This window comes from Sinocyclocheilus anshuiensis, unplaced genomic scaffold, assembly GCF_001515605.1.
Source record: "Sinocyclocheilus anshuiensis isolate Anshui unplaced genomic scaffold, SAMN03320099.WGS_v1.1 scaffold396, whole genome shotgun sequence".
Classification (NCBI taxonomy): Eukaryota; Metazoa; Chordata; class Actinopteri; order Cypriniformes; family Cyprinidae; genus Sinocyclocheilus; species Sinocyclocheilus anshuiensis.
The window spans coordinates 1,060,093-1,079,803 of NW_015558623.1; the positions used below are offsets into that span (position 1 = coordinate 1,060,093).

At 36.2% G+C, this 19,711-nt stretch overlaps 1 pseudogene; it reads left to right on the forward strand.

The window, feature by feature from the left end:
- LOC107680710 (contactin-3-like) overlaps positions 1 to 19,711 on the forward strand; it is a 63,332-nt pseudogene that overhangs the window by 24,573 nt on the left and 19,048 nt on the right.

Here is a 19,711-nt window from a genome sequence, read left to right on the forward strand (position 1 = left end):
ATTATAAAAAGAAGGCTTTAAAAAGATCGGTATCAGTGATCGGTATCGGCAGATACTGCTTTCTGTGATCGGCCTCAAAAATCATGATCGGAGCACCCCTACTGAATACCCCAAGCGTGTGATGAAAATGTTACGCCCCTTATCATACTGTGATGCCCTGTGTCCCAGCGCAACAAGACAAAAACAATAAAACCCATTACAAACGAACCATTTGTTGCATCCAGTGGGGACATAATTACTGATTATAATGACTTATACTGTCTTTTTACGAGGATCAGGAAACAGTCCTCATCCTCCGCAAAATGTGCTGCACACATCTGAATATTTGGGTTGAACTGTTGTAAACATAAGTTGTAAATAAAACTTAACCACTGATTTCTAGTTGTGTCCTCTTTTGGAAGGCCAAACAAAGTAGTTTCGCTTTCACAACGGCCGGCGGGCGGGCTTGAGTGAGCGACGGCCGGCGGGCTTGAGAACGTCGCGGCCGGTGGATTCAATGAAGGAGCGGCCGGCGGGCTTGTGGCAACCACATGTGAAGACCCCAGACTGGACTCGGCTTCGTCCATGATGAAAGCCGATCTGGCGATTCACAGCGCGAAGTTGCTGTATTTCCTCAGCGACCAGCACGGATCAGCTCCAGGCATGACGAAACGGATATCATACTCTTTTGGAAGGCCAAACAAAGTAGTTTCGCTTTCACAACGAAACACAAAATTGAAATCGCATCATATGACCCCTTTGAATCCAACATAGCAACATTAGCTCAACCAATACCATTGAGTTTGGGGCACGATTTGTCCAAGCAGTGGCAAACTGGAGGAGCGTTTGACTGAATATAAGCGATATTGTAAAAGCACCAGCTTTGATGTTTGGTATTCACATGGCATTGCTGAAGAAAGAGCTATCAAACGAGCTGTCAAATGTGACAATTTCACCGGGTGAAGCACCATTTCATCGACTTCAAACTCCATCACTCATTCTCATTAGTCACCAGCTTCAACAGCATCTTTGTATGCTGTGTATTGACTCGCCATATTAATATCTGTGCTGTCTGCTTCACAAAGTAAACTGCCAAGTATGAGAATAGCCATAGCCACCTGGCCTCTTGCATGCTTAAAGAAATCAGAAGCTCAAATCAGTTGGGAGAAGGATTGTTTGAGATGAGAACACGCCTGGCCGTGGACTCCTTTTGTCTGACAGTGAAGACTCTTCACTCTCATGCTATCTAACTATTGATCCAACCATGGGAATACTCAGAGCATCCCACATCCCCTTAGGAGACAGATTCCCATCTTTATGGGTGGGATAATGAATCTCACTTCAGGGGACTGGTTAACAGGACTTGCTTAACATTTATTTCCTGTATTGATCATTGGTTAGTCAAAGGGGAATTATGATTTTAATAGGATGATAATGCCGCTGGCTTTGATAATATGTCATTGTGGCATTTCTTATCTTTCAGACAGCTGTTGAAAACTGCATCATGTGTTTGCAAGCCAGTTTGAAATACATGCTTAACTGTAAAAATTGTCATTGGGAGATTTATTCCATGGTGGCTTTCTATTGGCTGTGTATTGGTGTAATCCTCTCCTGGGGCGAGTTTGGAATGAGTACCTTTCTCAAGGGTGCAATAGCAGCAGAGCAGATTTGTGACCTGACAAACTGTGGCTCACACAAGCTCCCTAGAATTCAAAGCCCATTCAGATCTGTAACCAGTAGACCCTATATAAAAATTAAATTGTGATTGGGTGATCATAAGTATTTTTAATTTGAGTTTTTGTATATTACCACTTAGAACAGTTTAACAACCACATGGTTATTATAGTTTTAATTTATTTTTAATTATTTTTTTTTTTGTATTTGTTTTTGCCTTTTAATTTAGTGTAGTTTTTGTTAGTTTTCAGATTTCATCATTTAGTTTTTTTTGTTACTTTTTAAATTTTTTTTTTATTACTTTTTTTTGTAGTTTCATTTAGTCAGTTTATTTTAGTTTTAGTAGGACTGCAGAAGTTAATGTGCTGCCTGGTATCATTTAAAGCATTAACAACATTAGATAAAAATATTAAAGTTCTACATTTTATATACAAGTGTTTTTGCTATCTAGAGGCCTTTTTAATGGTCAATATGTTTGTAAAGGTTGAAAGTTTAATAACAAACCATATTTTAAAATCAACAATTATTTTGTGGATGTTTTTATTTTATTTTAAATAATTTGTAAAAAAAATTATTTAAAACATTGTGGATGTTTTTGTTTTTTAGGATTTTAATTTTCATAAAACGTTTAATTTTTTTATTTATTAACTTTTTATTAACTTATAAAATAAAACATTAAATAAACCTTATGTATGCCAAGCTTTGAGTGTTTAAATGAACAGGACCGTGAAGTTGAATGTTCCACCATCTCATATGAAGAAAGAATCGATAAGAGTTTTGGAAATGAATCCATAAGCACTTAACTCATTGACCTTCACATCCAGATATGAATGTTTGACATTTATGAAGCAGTGCCATTCACTGTGAAGATGTTTGGCTTACCGCACAGTCTACAGCCATCACGTGAGTCCAGCCTTATAGATTTTAACACAAGAGACCATTAATCAGCGCCCGTGGCTCTTATTCCATTCATTCTGTTACTATGAGCCGAGCGAGTCCTGCTCTTTCCACTTCCACCACAGCTCAGTACGACCCGGCTGTGTGGAACTTCTTTTCGGGAATCTCTCATTAATATTTCCCACTGTTTTCCACCACCTCTCCCAAGCCCTGATGTTTTCTTCTGCTTCTTTTGTTTTTCTGTTTTTCCTTACTCTGTAATTTGTCTTATTGGTCACACTGACTCTATATTGTTTGTGTTGGGGAGCCTGGCTCTTGGCTTGTTTGCTTAAGGGTGTGGAATTGGCACAGCAGGCTTTGGTTACAGAAGGCCTTCTCTGTCACGAAACAAGGAGAAGGTTTTTATCATGCCAGGTATACGAGCCGGCTGCCAACTTCCTCTCCTCCTGTTAATTTGTGAGGATGAATCGTGTGGACATGTATTGACAGGGAAGCTATACTGACTCAGTGGGTGAGATTAAGATATCTCTGGTAATGATGCGGCTTACTGCTGGTAGGTGGATGTGATGTTAGCATCCCTTTTTTCATACACCCTCATAGTGTTTCACTAGACTGCATTGTTAGACACCCACTGTATGCTTTGGATTATTCTCAATCACTGATTCTGTTTCCTTGTTTTTGCTTTCTCAAATATTGAGCTCTACTAAATGATTGCAGTCGATGTTTCGTCTCTATTTGTTTTGCTATACTATGAAATGCTGTTTTCATTATGCATGCAAATGTATTTCATTCCATGTTTAATCTGTTACAGATCTGGAAAACTTCAAAACGCAGACAAGAAGTGCTGTGAATGTGAGGGAAGGCCAAGGGGTTGTTTTGTTATGTGGCACACCTTTGCATTCTGGAGGTGAGTCTGTATATCTTGCCATTTAAATTTGTCTTATATACTGTAAATGGTTCATTGGTTAGTCAAACAAAACATTTGTCTTCATATTTGAAATGCTCTTCCTCTTTAATGGCATTGCTTTTCATTTGACATCAGTTATGCAGCAGCAGTGTTATTTTAGTATTATTTATATACCATTATATTTATTTAGTAATATTTGCAAGCATATATTTTATATTTTCAGCTTTTATTTTATATTTAATTTAAGTTTTAGTAATTGTGTTATCTGATTTTGTTATTTTTATAAATTTTATAAAGCTTTTTATTTTTAGTAATGTTAGTACATTTTTTTCAGCTAATATTTATATTTCATTTTATTTCAGCTTGATATCAATTACAGAAAATTATTTTGAATAGTTTCATTTTAATATCACTGGGTCAGACAAGTTACTGCATAATGACCAATAATCAAATTCAGTCATTTAGTTGGGCTACATTCTTTTGTGGGACACCCACTTTCCACCATCCAATCAGTTCATAGTTTTCATGTGATGTCACACCCTTACAGGAACGCCCACATGGAGGGCAAAACAAGGCTTTTCTCCACTGACCGCCAGTTATTTTTATGAGGTTTGCATTTAGTAGTAATGTAGTAAGACAGTGATATTTAAAGGCCAAATTCAGTATACACCTTATTGATGATGCATACTTTGTACAGGCAAGCAAACGAACTCAGAATATAAATGCAATGCACAAAGTTTAATATTAAATGTTTTCCCAAACATTATAACATTATTAAGAAAACACTTAACCATTTAGCGCATTGCGTTCATGTTCCGGGCTCATTTGCTTGCCTGTATAAAGCATGCATCATCAATAAGGTGTGTACTGAATTTGATCTTTTAATATCACTGTTTTAAAGGCACTTTAAAGGAGACATATTATGCCCCTTTTTAAAATATGTAATATAAGTCTCTGGTGTCCCCAGAATGTGTCTGTGAAGTTCCAGCTCAAAATACACCACAGATCATTTATTATATCATTTTGAAAATGCCTATTTTGAGTGGAAACAGAAACACGCTCTTTTTCGGGCCTGTCTTTTTAAATGCAAATGAGCTGCTGCTCCCCGCCCCCCTTTCGTGAATAGAGCTGAGCCATTACAGCTCATACCTGCTAAAAAAACATCTGTTTTGGTTCTGATTATCATGTTTATCGCGCTGATAATGCGTTTTAAACCATACTAGTTTAAACTTCTGATATACGGTTTTCTGAGTGCACACATCTGAAGCACATGGACAGAAAGCGGCCCTTTGCCACATCACCAAGGGAGCGAAATCAGACGCGCTCATTTTCTCAAACGCTTGCAGAAAAAGGCTTTTCACGTTTCCTTGGTTGGTAGATGCACCAGGGACCTGATTATAGCACTTAAAACCTGGAAAAGTCAGATTTTCATGATATACCTTTAAATGTTTTCACATTAAACGTTTTAGAATGTCCCGCTGTTTTTAGTGATTGAAATATTGCGGCTGGTGCTTTATATGGATTGTTAATGGCCAAAACTTGCATTTTGTTCACATATTTTTGTTTTATTCTTTTGAGAGGTGATCTAAATATTTTTTTGGATTGGAACAGATAGAAAATTGACAGGCTTATGCTGCAGTTCTATGGATGTTTTGCCCGCCAGGTCAACTATGAATTCCCAATGGATAAAAGTCCTGCCCTACTTTATTTTTCTTGTTTATTATCCTGCTTCACAATGTCAAATTATGGAAATAAAATGGGTTGCAAACAGCAATTCACTTTCGACTTGAATAAAAGCAGTCAGAATCTGTGAAGTGCTGCCTACACACATATGTACTTGCTCTTAAATCCTTAAATTGCTTACTTTCATCCCATTGAATGACATGAAACCATTTTTTCTTGTTTTCCTGGAAAATTATATGAAACGGCGGTAGGGCTTTTTTAGATGAACTGTTTGTGAAAAGTTGTAAAAAAAAAAAAAAAAACAACAACAACATTGTTTCTTGTTGCCTCCATTGATACAGGCTGTTTTTACTCTACTGTTTAAGAAGTGTGATAAAGGAAATTCACACTCCAATGCTGTTTCACAAGCTGGAACCAGAAGTGGCGGAAATGCATGCATGTTAATTGTGCTTCTCTTAGGCATACAGCGCCTATCCTTACACAAGACTGAGGTTGTAATTCAACCAGCTGTAATTGGACAGATGTCATCAGACCCCAAGTGCAAACAAGAACCAGGCAGTGAGAGACATCAATATCAATTAGAGGTCATGACTATTATGGCGACAAATGAGATGTCAGAATTTAGAAGATGTGAATTGGTTTCATAGGCTTGGCAATTATAGTTTGCTGAGATAAATCTGTAATTAAGCATTTGTTTTATTAGAGAACCCAGAAGAGGAGAGTTTCATGTGAGAATATTCTTATGTTTGGCTTTAATGTCACAAGTGATTGAAAACATTGGCTAAATATGACTAAAAAGCCAGAAATAAATCATTCAAAAGTGCTGGAAAAGGCAGAAATTTAATCAACACACTTTGTGGTGAAAAGACACGTTTCTGTTACTCAGAGTAAGCATGCTGGTTAGCATTAGACCTTCTAAAGAAACTAATTTACTATGGATCGCAGATCCTGCCATTGATTCTTTGGCTTCAATTTGTTTTCTCGTTTGCATCACTTTCTTTTCAATCAGACCTGAATCTGGAGGCAAATGGAAATAAAGACCTGAAATTGAATTCTCAACCCAATTAGATGAGAAACATGTTTTTTTTTTTTTAGACAAATGCATCTTCTGTGCAGCGTAGTTAATCAATTGTTTATCACTGCAAAATGCAAACAAGAATGCTAAGCTTTGCACATTTTCAACTGATTCTATTATAAAACTTTTTGCTGTGCATAAGTTTAAGTATTACAATATACAGTAGTTGCTCTTTATCTATTTAGATTTAGGCTGCATATTGAACTCAAAAGACAAATGGGTTATTATTACCAACCTGTTTTATCGTTGTGGAAGAAGCTGTATTGTTTTACACTAGTAATATTTGCAACATCTCAACTATTTTTCCCCCAGAGCAATGCTGAATGTTAATTTTGGCAAAATAGCATGTGATCAAATGTTTTAAAAGCAAGTTTTCTCTGCTCCACTTTTGCAGTTTCCTGCTAGATAAAAAAGCTTTATCAAAGTACCCATGATCTAGCTGTCTATTGAGATTGCTGAACTCAAAAAACAAATTGGTTATTATTACCAACCTGTTTTATCATAGTAGACTAAGCTATATTGTTCTACACTAGTAATATTCAAAACATTTTTTTCAAGGATAACGCTATGTTCTCTATTGAAAAATAGTATGCGATCAAATTGATTCTCTGCTCTACATCTGCTAAAATCCACTATACACTACAGTTCAAAAGTTTGGGGTCAGTAAGATTTATTATTATTAATTTGTTTTATTGTTTTATTCAGCAAAGAATCGTTAAATTTATTAAAAATGACAGTAATGACATTTATAATGTTACAAAACAAATGCTTTATTCATTAAATAATCCTGAAAAAAAAGTATCACAGTTTCCACAAAAAAGTTTAAGTAGCACAACCTTCTTCAACATTGATTACAAATCTGCATAATAGAATTATTTCTGAATGATTTCAGATGATTAAATAAATGTATTTTTGATACATTTTTTAAAATACATTTTCAATGTGCCTTTTCAATTGTGTGCCTTTTTCTGTTGTTGAATTCTATGAATTACATGTATAGACATGGATATATTGAATGAAAAGACTGAATGGTGGCACATCTAGTACATTCAGAACAAGTATCTCTTGAATTTGACCTTGTCTGTCATTATTTTCCAGCTGTTGGCAATTTTTCCAGCATTTCTATTATGCCTCACTTCCTTAAAATGCCGGAATAGAGCATAGATGGCTCTGATATTGTGTATCACAATACAGAAATCGTGTCATATAACCGATGATTGCCCCGTTTTTCTCAGTGGAGGCCTCTAACATCAGACACCCTCATAAAAACGCAGATCCCCCATTGTAGTTCTGAACAGCATGTTTCAGTAACCACTGCAATTTCTATCTTTTCAATTCCTCTACCTTCAGCACTATCGCTTCTTATTAAGCTAACAGAACTCTGAAGCAGGGATTCCCGGGCCAACCTGATCATAAAGAATTGCTTTCAGCTTCACGACAGCCAGTCTGCCAGTGTGTTTCCCCTTCTTAGGATGGGTGGCGTAGTCTCGGGGGACACTTTTTAAGTGGCAGCCATCCCATACACCTTTCCAACAGTTGCATCATGTACATGAGCCACTCTTTCCCATTCCCTTCCCCCTCTCAGTCTCCTGTAGATGACACGCTAATGCACTGTGGCAGGGCCTTTGGTCTTCTCTGGTTCAGCCCTTTCCAGTAAGAGCCAGCCATGCATGAATGATGCCAGCAGAGAAACCTTCGTCCCCAGCCACGGTGAAGCCGGACAGGGCATGTGTCATAAGAGTGCCAGTGAGGTGCTTTAATCTAGTTTGTTTCGTTCCTTTTCCTGCTGCATCACAAAGGAAGAGTCGCTCTGTTTACTGAGCCTTACCTGCCCTAAGGAGGTCAGCCCAAGGCGAAGCGAGTGGTGTAACACAGACACTTTGTATGCGCTTTTGAGCCGACATTATAGTCTGCTGAACAAAGTGACTCAACACCTTTCTGAAAGTATAAATGTCTGTGTCAGGATCTAATGCTCTGTTTTTGACATCTTTCTAGAGCTCACATTCACCTGGGTCTTCAGTGAGTACCCTCACTTCGTCCAGCAAGACAGCCGGCGCTTTGTATCCCAAGAGACGGGGAATCTCTATATAGCTAAAGTGGAACCGTCCGATGTTGGGAATTACACCTGTGTGGTTAATAACACTATTACCAAGGAGAGGGTGTTCAGTTCGCCAACTCCTTTAGTGCTGAGAAATGACGGTAAGAGAGGTGTCTGTCAAATACTGTACGGTTTAGGTGCAATATATACACTGTAAAAAAAGAATCAGAATTTTAATGGTAATAGATTATAAAAATGCTATGATAAAAACTATATGTTCTTTTTAAGCCCCATTAACACCAAGGACGATAACAATAAAGATAAAGTTTTAAAATCGTTATAAATGTAATACAATAAACTACAACAACTATAACAGGAGCAGCACAGAGGAACCATATTGTTGGAATCACTTTCAAAAAACATTAACATCCGATCAGAATTTTATTTTATTTTTTTGTGAAAATTTAGAACATTTAAACTGACAGGTGACAAAACTGCAGCATGTGCTCATAATAAACAATGTTATCGTGCATTGGTGTGGACGCTAATATAGTTCTCATTATAGTTATCTTTATAGTAATCGTTTATTATTGGTGTGAACAGGCCTCTATACAGTGAAAAACTGTAATGATCTAATGGGATATTTTGTGTAATTTTACAGTAACATACTGTTAAATTTACAGTTTTTGAAAGTGAAAAAGAACAAATCATCTTACAGTGAAAAAAACGTGAATTGACATTCCCAGAATTCTCTGTGTATATTATAAAGGTTAAAAACATATTTTAGCATTTACCATTATTTTTAACCTTTTTAGTTAATGAAATATGTTTTTAACTGTAAATGTAAGCTCAATCTGTAGAACTTGGAAAAATGTTTGATAAAAAATGGCAGCATATTTTTTTATGGTAAAGTTCTGGCAACCAGAGCTTCTTTTTTTTGTTTTTGGCGTTTAAAATAGATTTCACAGATTTTTAACAGTATATCTCACTTGGGTCCAAGAAGCTTGTGACATTTTTAGGGAGATGTTCATCCGTAAATGTCAGAGATGCATTTATGCCACTGTCTTGAAAGCTAAACTGCCTCTGTTAAGAACACTAACCTGCATCCTTGACAATGCCTCAAAGGAGGCCACATTTCCATTTGAGATGGATCCGGTTTTTATTATGTGTCTTCCATAAATCTTTAATAACATGTCTCTGTATTTTTGGCACAATCTTCTCAGCTCCCCTGCTCATTGACAGGGCTTTGTGTTTTGCCATTTGTTGTTGTTTTGCTTGTATTCTGGAGTACAAAGCTTGTATATCATAAATAATGAATGACAAAGCCATATGCATCTGTGCTGTATTGTCTGCCCATGGCAGGAGCGATGGGAGAGTACGAGCCCAAAATAGAGCTTCATTTCCCCGACACCATTCCAGCTGCTAAAGGATCCACACTGAAGCTAGAATGCTTCGCCCTGGGAAAGTAAGTCCAGCATGCACACATCTGCGTCTGTCTGCGTTCTCTGACGCAAACTGTTGCCTGAGTTCACACACTTGCGTTATTTATCTTGCTTTATAAAATACACCAAATTTGTGATCAGCACTTCAGGTTCATTCTTAATGCGATTTGCAATCTGTCACGGAAGCTTTTTTAGAGAGAGCTTTTTACCATAATGGCCCGCTTTGCAAAGGGCAATGACCTGCAAGATTTACTCCTTAAATAGTGTGGAAATAGAGCTGCAAGCTTCTTTTCAAATGAAGAGCAGAAGGGTTGTCGTTTAGAAAGGGGGTAATGCAGGTTTTCAAAAATGATAGCTTTCAAAAGTGATAGGAGATGATAGCTTTTCACAACATACAAGGAGCGCGTCACCCCGGATCTAAACATGAATCAGATCCATTCACACTCAGATTTTCTTAATAGGGTAGAGCTTTGAAGAAATGAGGGGGAAATGGATTTTCTTTTGCCAAACATTATGGAATTTCACTTCCTCAGACAAAGTTGCTGTAGCTGGTAGAGCATGATGCTATCAACGCCAGGATGGTGTGTCATGGATTTGAGTCCTAGGAAATACATGAACAGATCAAAATGCTTAAGTTAGATGCAGATTAAATCATTTCTACCATAAAGGTTTGGGGTCAATAAGATTGTTTAACGTTGCTAAGTCTCTTATGCTCCTAAGCTGCAGGTATCTGATCTTTTATATAAAAAAAAATGACTAACCCTAAACTTACATACTGGTAATAATTACATTGCACAATAAAATGCATAGCTTGAATGCAATGTATGTCACTTTAGATAAAAGCAACTGCCAAACTGATTTCATCTTACCAAACTCAACATTAAACATCGGCTATCATTTTGACCCGTAATTCCTCAAATGGAATTGTGTGAATGAAAAAAAAAGTTGTAGCTGGTAGAATATGGTGCTAGCAGTGCCAAGGTTATGAATTTGGTTCCAAGGGAATGCATGCATGATTAGTAAAATACCTCGAATGCTTTGAATTAAAAGTGTCTGCCCAATGCATAAATGTAAAGGCAAGATCTGCACATAGTAATAAAAAGTATAACTTTGATGCAGTGTATGCCACTTTGGATAAAAGCTTATGCCAAATTGATTTCCTCTCACCAAACATTATGTTAAACCATAATTCTGGAATTAACCTTATAATTCCACAGATGGAATTCTGTGAGTGAGAAAAAGTTCCTGTAGCTAGTAGAACATGGTGGTAGCCTCGCCAAGATCATGAATTTGGTTCCTACAGAATGCATGTTTGATTAAATATTTGAATGCCTTGAATAAAAGTATCTGCAAAATGCATAAATGTAAAAGTAAGACCTTCACATAATAATTAAATGTATAGCTTGAATGCAATATGTGAACCTGGAGCACAAAACCAGTCTTAAGTCGCTGGGGTATATTTGTAGCAATAGCCAAAAATACATTGTATGGGTCAAAATTATAATTTTTTCTTTTATGCCAAATATCATTAGGATATTAAGTAAAGATCATGTTCCATGAAATGATTAGATTTTTTTGATTAGTAATATGCATTGCTAAGAACTTCATTTGGACAACTTTAAAGGTGATTTTCTCAGTATTTAGATTTTTTTTGCACCCTCAGATTCCAGATTTTCAAATAGTTGTATCTCGACCAAATGTTGTCCTATCCTAACGAATCATACATCAATGGAAAGCTTATTTATTCAGCTTTCAAATGATGTATAAATCTCAATTTCGAAAAATTTACCCTTATGACTGGTTTTGTGGTCCAGGGTCCACATATATGTCGTTTTGGATAAAAGCAATGCCAAGGTAATGATTTGATTCCCAGGGAATAAACATACTGATTAAAAAAGTATATTTGCTTTAGATAAAGGTGTCTTTCAAATGAATTTATCTATGTTCTAATGGTGGCTTTGTTCTGGGTTCACAGTCCAGTTCCCAAGATCAGCTGGAGAAGAACCAGTGACATTTCATTCCCAAACAAAGTCAAACTGAAAAATTCTAACGCCATTCTGGAGATTCCGAGTTTTCAACAAGAGGACACAGGGACATATGAGTGCATAGCGGAAAACAGTCGTGGAAAGAATGCAGCGAGGGGTCGTTTGTCTTTCCATGGTGAGTTGATCTTTTTCACCTTTAATTTCTAGTTTATTATTTAATTTATTTTTTATGTATATTTTATTTATTACAGCTTTTTCCTTTTAACATTTATCATAAACACCCTTGTCAACAAATTTATTGTTATACATATGCATGCATTTCTTCTACCTCTGGAATTAGTTCTTTGATAAGTATAAATAGATGCCTTTTTTGACAGATCAGCTTTGTCTCATAAAGCTTTACAGTAATTTGAAAAACAAAACAAAAAACATGACTGTTACCATATGGCATTTCTGCACTGCATTGAATCTGCAGTAATAAATCAGTGGATAGTGGCATTGGTTGTTACTGCAGATATGTATTTATTTGGAGGAGTTTTATAGAATGTAAATTGTATTTATGCAAAAAGACCATTATGTTTTGTGTTTTATCTGTTGAGAAAAATGAACACAGAATAAATTATTATAGTTCCCTTTAGCAGAGATTGCAGCAGATGCAACTGTAGAAATATAAATTTAAATAAAGAAAAATGTTTTATTATTTAAAACTTTATTTTAAATAATTTATTTATATTCATTTATTGTATTTTTTATATCTTTACTATTATTAAGCTATTTTAAGGCAAAAAGGTGGGGCGATAATTAAAGCAATGTTTACCTTTGAGAGTTAAGCATTTATCAGAAATATTCATGTGACAGAAAGAAAATTTGTATATGTAAGTTTGATATGACTCTTTAGCAGCTTGTAAAGTTCTAAACTACCTCAAGTGGCATTATGACACTTTTCCACTGTCATTATGCCATGTAAAACTGCACTCAACCTCGCCATTCCATTTGTGTCATAACTCACAGTGAGAACATGTCACAACCAGTGTCTCATTTGACTTGTGTCCTTGAGAGACATGACATTTCATGATGCACGTGATTGTGACCTTCTGCAATGAGGACCTCATTGTAGAAGGTCACAGTGACATTCCATAAAAAGTCAAGCTTAATTTGAAATGTATGGCGTTGTTGTATTAATAATTTTATACCCTTTGTACCCTTAGTAAAATCTAACACACAATCAGCAGTCTTTTTGGACTTTCTGTATTCGCACTGACTGCCTAAATGCAATTTGTGCATCTGTGTGCTGTGAAACTGTAATACAATTCTGTAGGATACATGAAAAAGGGAGCTTGCCCTGCCAAAGTAGATTTTCTATTCAACTATTTGACTTCCCGCAAAAAAACAAGCAGTTTGAAAAGCACTGGATTGGTGTCGGTCTTAAAGGATTCGTAGGTCTTATCCTGGGCCTTTTAAATTAACATTTGTGGGAAGAAATGCAATCATATGAATTTGTTAATTGAATTCAAGACACTGTACGTGGCAGTGGAGTGTTTGCCAGCAGAAAGGATAATAAAGCTTCCAGAAGGAGGTCAAAGGATTTGTAGCATGGAATGGAGCGTGTACCCGTAGTGCGATAGAATTGACATATTCACTGGGCGTCTCACTTCAGTAGTGAGATTCATATTCACATGGCTCTTGTGAAATGGGTCGTCTATTGTTTGTTTTTATAGGAGCGTCAGGCATGCTTTCAGTATTATACAGACAAGCGAGGGAGTGTATGGCAAGCCATTTGGAGCTGGTGAAGCAGCTTATGTGGTTCTAATATTGCAGCCTTTTCCGATAATAATGATTAATAATCAGAAGGGGTTCAGGGGTCACACTGTGAGATTTGAGCAATTTGGGTGAATGTGGGTTGAGATTTGCTACAAAAGTCTGTTACCAAGGAACTTTGAAGGAATAGTTCATATATATATATATATATATATATATATATGGAGTCTTCAAATTAAGCTTTGCCATTACAAGAATAAATTATTTAAAAATATAATCAAATAGAACACAGTTATCTTAAATTGTAATAATATTTCACAATATTGCTGTTTTATTGTATTTTTTCTTCAAATAAGAGAGAAAGAGACTTCTTTCAAAAACATTATAAAAACTTACAAACCAAACCCAAACTTTTGACGGTAGGCTATATTTAGAGTTTTTTTTTTTTACTTTTATTGTAAAAAGAGCAACCAGCCTAGCATCTTATTTTTGCACAGACGAAAAGTCATACGGGTTTGAAATGACCCTTAAGCCTGTGTTATACTTTCCACGCGCGTTAGTCCGCTAGGGTCCGCTATGGTATGCGTTAGGGCTGCACGATAAATCGTAATGGAATCGAGATCGCGATTCGACAGAAGCTGCGATTGTCATGCGTATCTTTCAGTGAAGCACGGTTCTGTGATCAGCAGTAAATCTCCATCCAAAGGCCAGAGGGCGCTCTCGCGCTGAAACTCCAAATACGCCTCGCAGAAGAAACCCAGAAAATGCCTATCGCTGCAGCTGAATAAACAGAAGATTCAACTGCTTTCATTGATTCAACGTGACTAATAAACACACGACTATGGCAATATATGGTTTATCTGAGTTCTTATTATTATAATTTTCATTAAAATAAAGTATATTTATAATGCAATGCCTTTATCACTGCTTAAATACTATGAAATATGTTGCATTCCTTATTCTGTGTAAGAAGCCACATCATCATCATTTTTTGTGACCACGCGGACAAGTACGCGTGGTCAGTAGGCTACAAAAGCACCAACTGCACATGCGCGGGCTGTGTGAAGAAGCCCGTTGCTACTCGAACCTGTACAATCCGTCGATAAAACAATATAAATACAGCCAGATGTGCAGTAACTCTGGACAATTGTTTGTTCACATGTTTGTTTACTGTTCAAGCCGATCTATTGTACATGTATGGAACACGTCCGCAGAGCGGACCATCAGCGTATGCGCTCGGTAGTATAAATACAAGTAGTCCACGTCCGCACTGTCCGTGTACGCATACGGATTGCTCATGCGGAAAGTATAACACAGGCTTTAGGGTGAGAAAACGATGACAGATATTTCATTATTTGGTGAACTTTTACTTTGATTGTTTCTGTCATCAAGGCCTTTGAATTCATTAGCCTTGGGGTAATATGGCTGGTTTAAATATGCAAGTGTTACATTTCATTTATGTGTGTTCTTGTATCTGTCCATCATCGACCCTTCATTCATTTGATTTATTAATATGCTTTCTTTCCATAGCCACGCCTCATTGGCTGCAGACGATGACGGACACATCATTGTCCATTGAAGAGAATCTGTTTTGGGAGTGCAAAGCCAATGGGAAACCAAAACCCTCGTACAGCTGGCTGAAGAATGGAGAAACTCTTATATCTGAGGTACTCTGTGGTTTCTGAAAGGCCTCTAATGAGACTGAAAGCTTTATCTCCACTTACTGTAGTCCAAGGTCAGTGCAAACATAAATTCTCATTGCTGACATAAAAGCGAGGCAAAAAAGAAGCCAACAGCTGTTTAAGTAGGAGAAACTCCCATCAACAAGCATCAGCAGTAATAAGGCAGCAGAAAGACTCCATTAGATGTGACCTGCATTCAAGTCAAGAGCTACCCGTACCTCCTCCCCACCCTCACACATCACGTCAATCTCTCCTTGTTACTCTTTGTGCCGAGTTCAGCCCTTAAGGACAGCTGATAGGCTTAAATGTCTGCTATGCCATTATCAGAACCATCAGCTCAACACCTCTCTACCTGTCTCACGTACTTTTCCGACTGGGCGCCCATACCAAAGGAATTGGCCATTAGTATTTCACTGCTATGTTCAACATTTCTTTTCCGTTCATTGGAGCAGAGGGTCAGCATTTTTCTTTATTCTCTTTTATAACCTCCTCCACCCTCTCTTAACACGTCCTTAGATATTCAACTCGACATACTTTCAGTGTTAGAGTGCAACCGCATTGTAAAAAAGCAATCATTATTGGTGAGAAAATTGTAGAAGTGCACAATATATTGGTTGATACTGAGAGACATGACATGAGTTTTTTATTGGTTGATACTGGATATACATTGGCTGATATTGGATTTTTTATTTTTCTTGCTCAGGTTCCATTTTTTCACATTTAGATTACTTTTGACGTTATCTTCCGCTCACTTAAAGTACACAGTTAATTTAATACACAATTAATTTAATAACATAAATTTAATAAATAAATATTAGCAAATTATAAAATATATTTTTTTCATAATCTACATAATGAAGTTATAATGGCTAAATTCACTTGTAGCTTTTAAATATATATTTTTTAAACAAAATAGATCAGAATTATTTTTTTTTTTTTTGCCTGACGGATGATAAAATCCCATAGTCTTACAATGAAGCAGTGTTATTTATTATTATTTAGTATCAGTGAGATACTATGACAGTTTTTATTAATATTTTAATTAATTTATTTTCCTTTTTTATTTGAATTTTTGTTAAAGTTTTAGCAATTTTGTTGTGTGTTTTTGTCTTTTTCGGGGTTTTTTATATGTTTGTAATTGTTATGCAGTTTTATTTTAGTTATAGTAATTTTAATACATCAACTTAAAAATAAGACGTATCCTTGGCAACTAGTTACAATAAGTTTCATATTTTATATATTTTATTTTATTTTAATAAATGTTTATTTTATTTCAAGTAGTTTTAGTTGAATTTAATTGAGTTTAATTGAAGGAAGGACCCAATCCATATCAAGCGACCAGAATATCATAGAAACTTGCCGCTGGTCTCTTTTGACTCAGGCCAGTAAGCAAGCATGTAATCAAGCAGTCCAGCAATGCCCTAGCAACCGCATAGCAACAATTTTACTTTGAATGTTTTGTTTTTATGTCTACAGGGCCGAGTGCAAATAGAAAACGGTGCTCTCTCCATCTCCTCGCTAAACCTCTCAGATTGCGGGATGTATCAGTGCGTGGCGGAGAACAAGCACGGCATCATTTATTCTAGCACCGAACTGATGGTGCTTGGTACGACCTCTGTGTTTTCACTGCCTGCTCTCCATCCTTCATTTGAATGCTAAAACTGTATTGTGTAGTCACAGCCCAGGCTCAAATTACAAGGCAGCACTGAAACCATCCGCTCCATTGTAACACTCATATTTCCCCAACATTGATTGTGAAATTATGTCTGTGCATGTTGAAATTCATTCATTTTAATCACAACACATTGGTCAGTATTGTGCATACGAGGCCAGTTTCAAATAAATGGCGTCTATTGAAGACACGGCACAGTAAATGTACGTTTTAGCTCAAGACAAATGGCCTGGAAGAAGCCAGTGGAAGCAGACAGCTCTATTTGTTAAGTCCTTTAGACTTTTCTAAAAGGCTTTCTTCCTTTTTTTTTTGCCAGAGGCTGTTTGAACGTCAATTGCTGTTCATCACAGATTCTATTGAGGCTTTAAGTGTGAGTCTGAGGACCAAATCTGTCTGTATCTTACAGCCTCTCGGCCACATGCTTCGCCCAGAGCCATTAGCCTGTGGAAAAGAGGGACTGAGATACTGCAAAGAAGTGAAAGGTATTTAGCCATAGACTTTATATTTAATCTCAATGAAGCCATGTGATTCTTTGTGATGCTAAGAAATTATCCATTACCTTTAGGATTTCTCTCTTCCCCAATGGGACTCTTAAGATTGCCAACGTAACTAAGCGAGATGGAGGTAGTTACACGTGTATCGCTAAAAACCAGTTTGGCACAGCTAGCACAACAGGAAGACTGATCATCACAGGTAAGTCATTGTGTTTTCCATTCTAGATCAACGTTAGTGGTTCAGTGCAGGTTGAGGATCGAATTTGACTAGCAACATTTTCCAGATTCAGTTTCTCCACTCTTTCTCTCGCCCCGTTATTTACTGTCCCTTTCTATTCTCTATTACCATAAAAAAATAGCAAAAAAGCCTGACAAAAGAAACTTTTTTTATTATCCAAACAAATACATAATGAAATTTCTTTGTTGTAAAAAAAAAATCCTTAAAATAGTGTGGGATTATTTTGATAATCATACATTTAGCTTTAGGTCTTAAAGTAGTTTTATTTGAATAGCAGCTTTATTTACAATACAGAGTTCGGTCCACTCTGTTGACTCTTATACTGTATTCTTGATGGTTTACCTATGATTAGCTTTGAATGAAATGCCACATCTGGCACATATCATGATGCATTGCTTCAGCTGTTTCAAGAAATGTATTAGCCAACTGACAACTCCATTCTTCTAAGTTTCTGTACTGCTGTCAGCCTTTCAAGTAAAAAAAATCACAAAGCGTAAGATTTGTTTTATATAATCAAGCACACTGAGAAGTCCTACACAATGGTGCTGGTATTTCAAGACAAATGGCTTTTGTTACCAAGTCCCCATGTCTAAAAGTTTTAAGACATCTTTTTTTAAAACTCCTTTTTAAGGAATAGTTCATCCAAAAATGTTAATTCTGTCAGTTGACTAATTTGACTTTCTGTCTCAAACTCATTTGACTTTCTTTCCTCTGTGGAACACAAAATGAGAAAATATGAAGAATGTACTGTTCTTAATTTTTCATGCCATTACAGTGAATGCTGACTGGACCTTTAAAACTTCAGAAAAGGACACAAAACAGCCACATTCAAGTAGTCCATGTGAATTGTGTTGTATTTCAAGTCTGCATGTCTTTGCTCACTACCATTCTTTCCCTCCAACGAGCTACGAACTCGGAATAGGTAAATGGGCATTGAGTTGAACTTAAGAGGTCAGTACGATTTGTGAATTAATCATTTGGTTTTGTGAACTGCATAAATTGATTTATTGATAAAAAAAAAAACATTCATTCACAAATTGATACTTAAATGAATCGTTCCTGTAGAGTTCCAGTAGAGCATTGCACTAGCAACAAGATACGTTTGATTCCCAACTCATGACGGCCTTAATAAACTTTTATAATCAGGGTTCAATGCTAAGCATTTTTTTCTACCGACCCGGATGGACCAGTGGTTTACATTTTTTACTTACTCAGCCAAAATGTTCACTGATTCCGCCACAAAAAAATGTGTTCATTAATTAAAAAAATAGAATAAAACAATAATTCTTGTTTTCATTGTATTGACCAATGTAACATTATATTCTAATTAGTAAGCCACCAAAGTTTTAGATATCAGTGACATTTCACAATTCTCGATTCCACTTTCGATACCACAGCAAAAACGACTAGCCTAATAGAACAAAGACATAAATGAAATAAAAAAAAGAGCTTTAAGTTTTTCGGGTAAGTATTCAGGTACAGAAATTGAATAATCAAATGTAAAATAAGTACATGCCCAGTCCATGTTCTTATTGTCAAACCCTGATGATGCTTTTGTAGCCTTTCCTTGTTTATTTTGATAACATTCATTTCTCCTTTTGTGATTCACAATAGAAAAAGGATTTGGAACGACATGAAATTGAGTAAATGACCATTTTCTTTTTTGGGTGAACTGTCACTTTAAGAGAGCCTTTTATATTGTGGAGTTATAACATTCTTTTCTCTAGTGTTCTGTGTAGTTCATGTGCCCTCTTGCTTCAATCTTCCACACGCCCCAGTCCATGTTTCACTAATTACTCATTGTTAAGGTCATCCGTAATTGCTGTGGCCATTATCCGTGTGGATTGTTATCTCCTCATTAAGTTATAGGATGAATGTTATTCCTCACTTTTTTTCTTCATTATATAGGTTACGGGTTTAATCAGCAGTATTTTCATGACAAATCAGAAGAAACTCATTAGCTATATACCATTGAGGCCTCTGTGTGAGCCCATACGTCTTTTATAGGGTTTTTCTTTCTTTTCTTTTTCTCTCATTATGTTTTTGTCATGCACCAGCAGTTGACCCCCTTAATGTAATTTAATTAAAATGACCTTTCCCTCACAAAGTGTCTTCAGTCAACTGTATTCTGCTTACAGAAGACATGCTGCCAATTCATTTGGCTCTTATTAAAATCCATGTTATGTT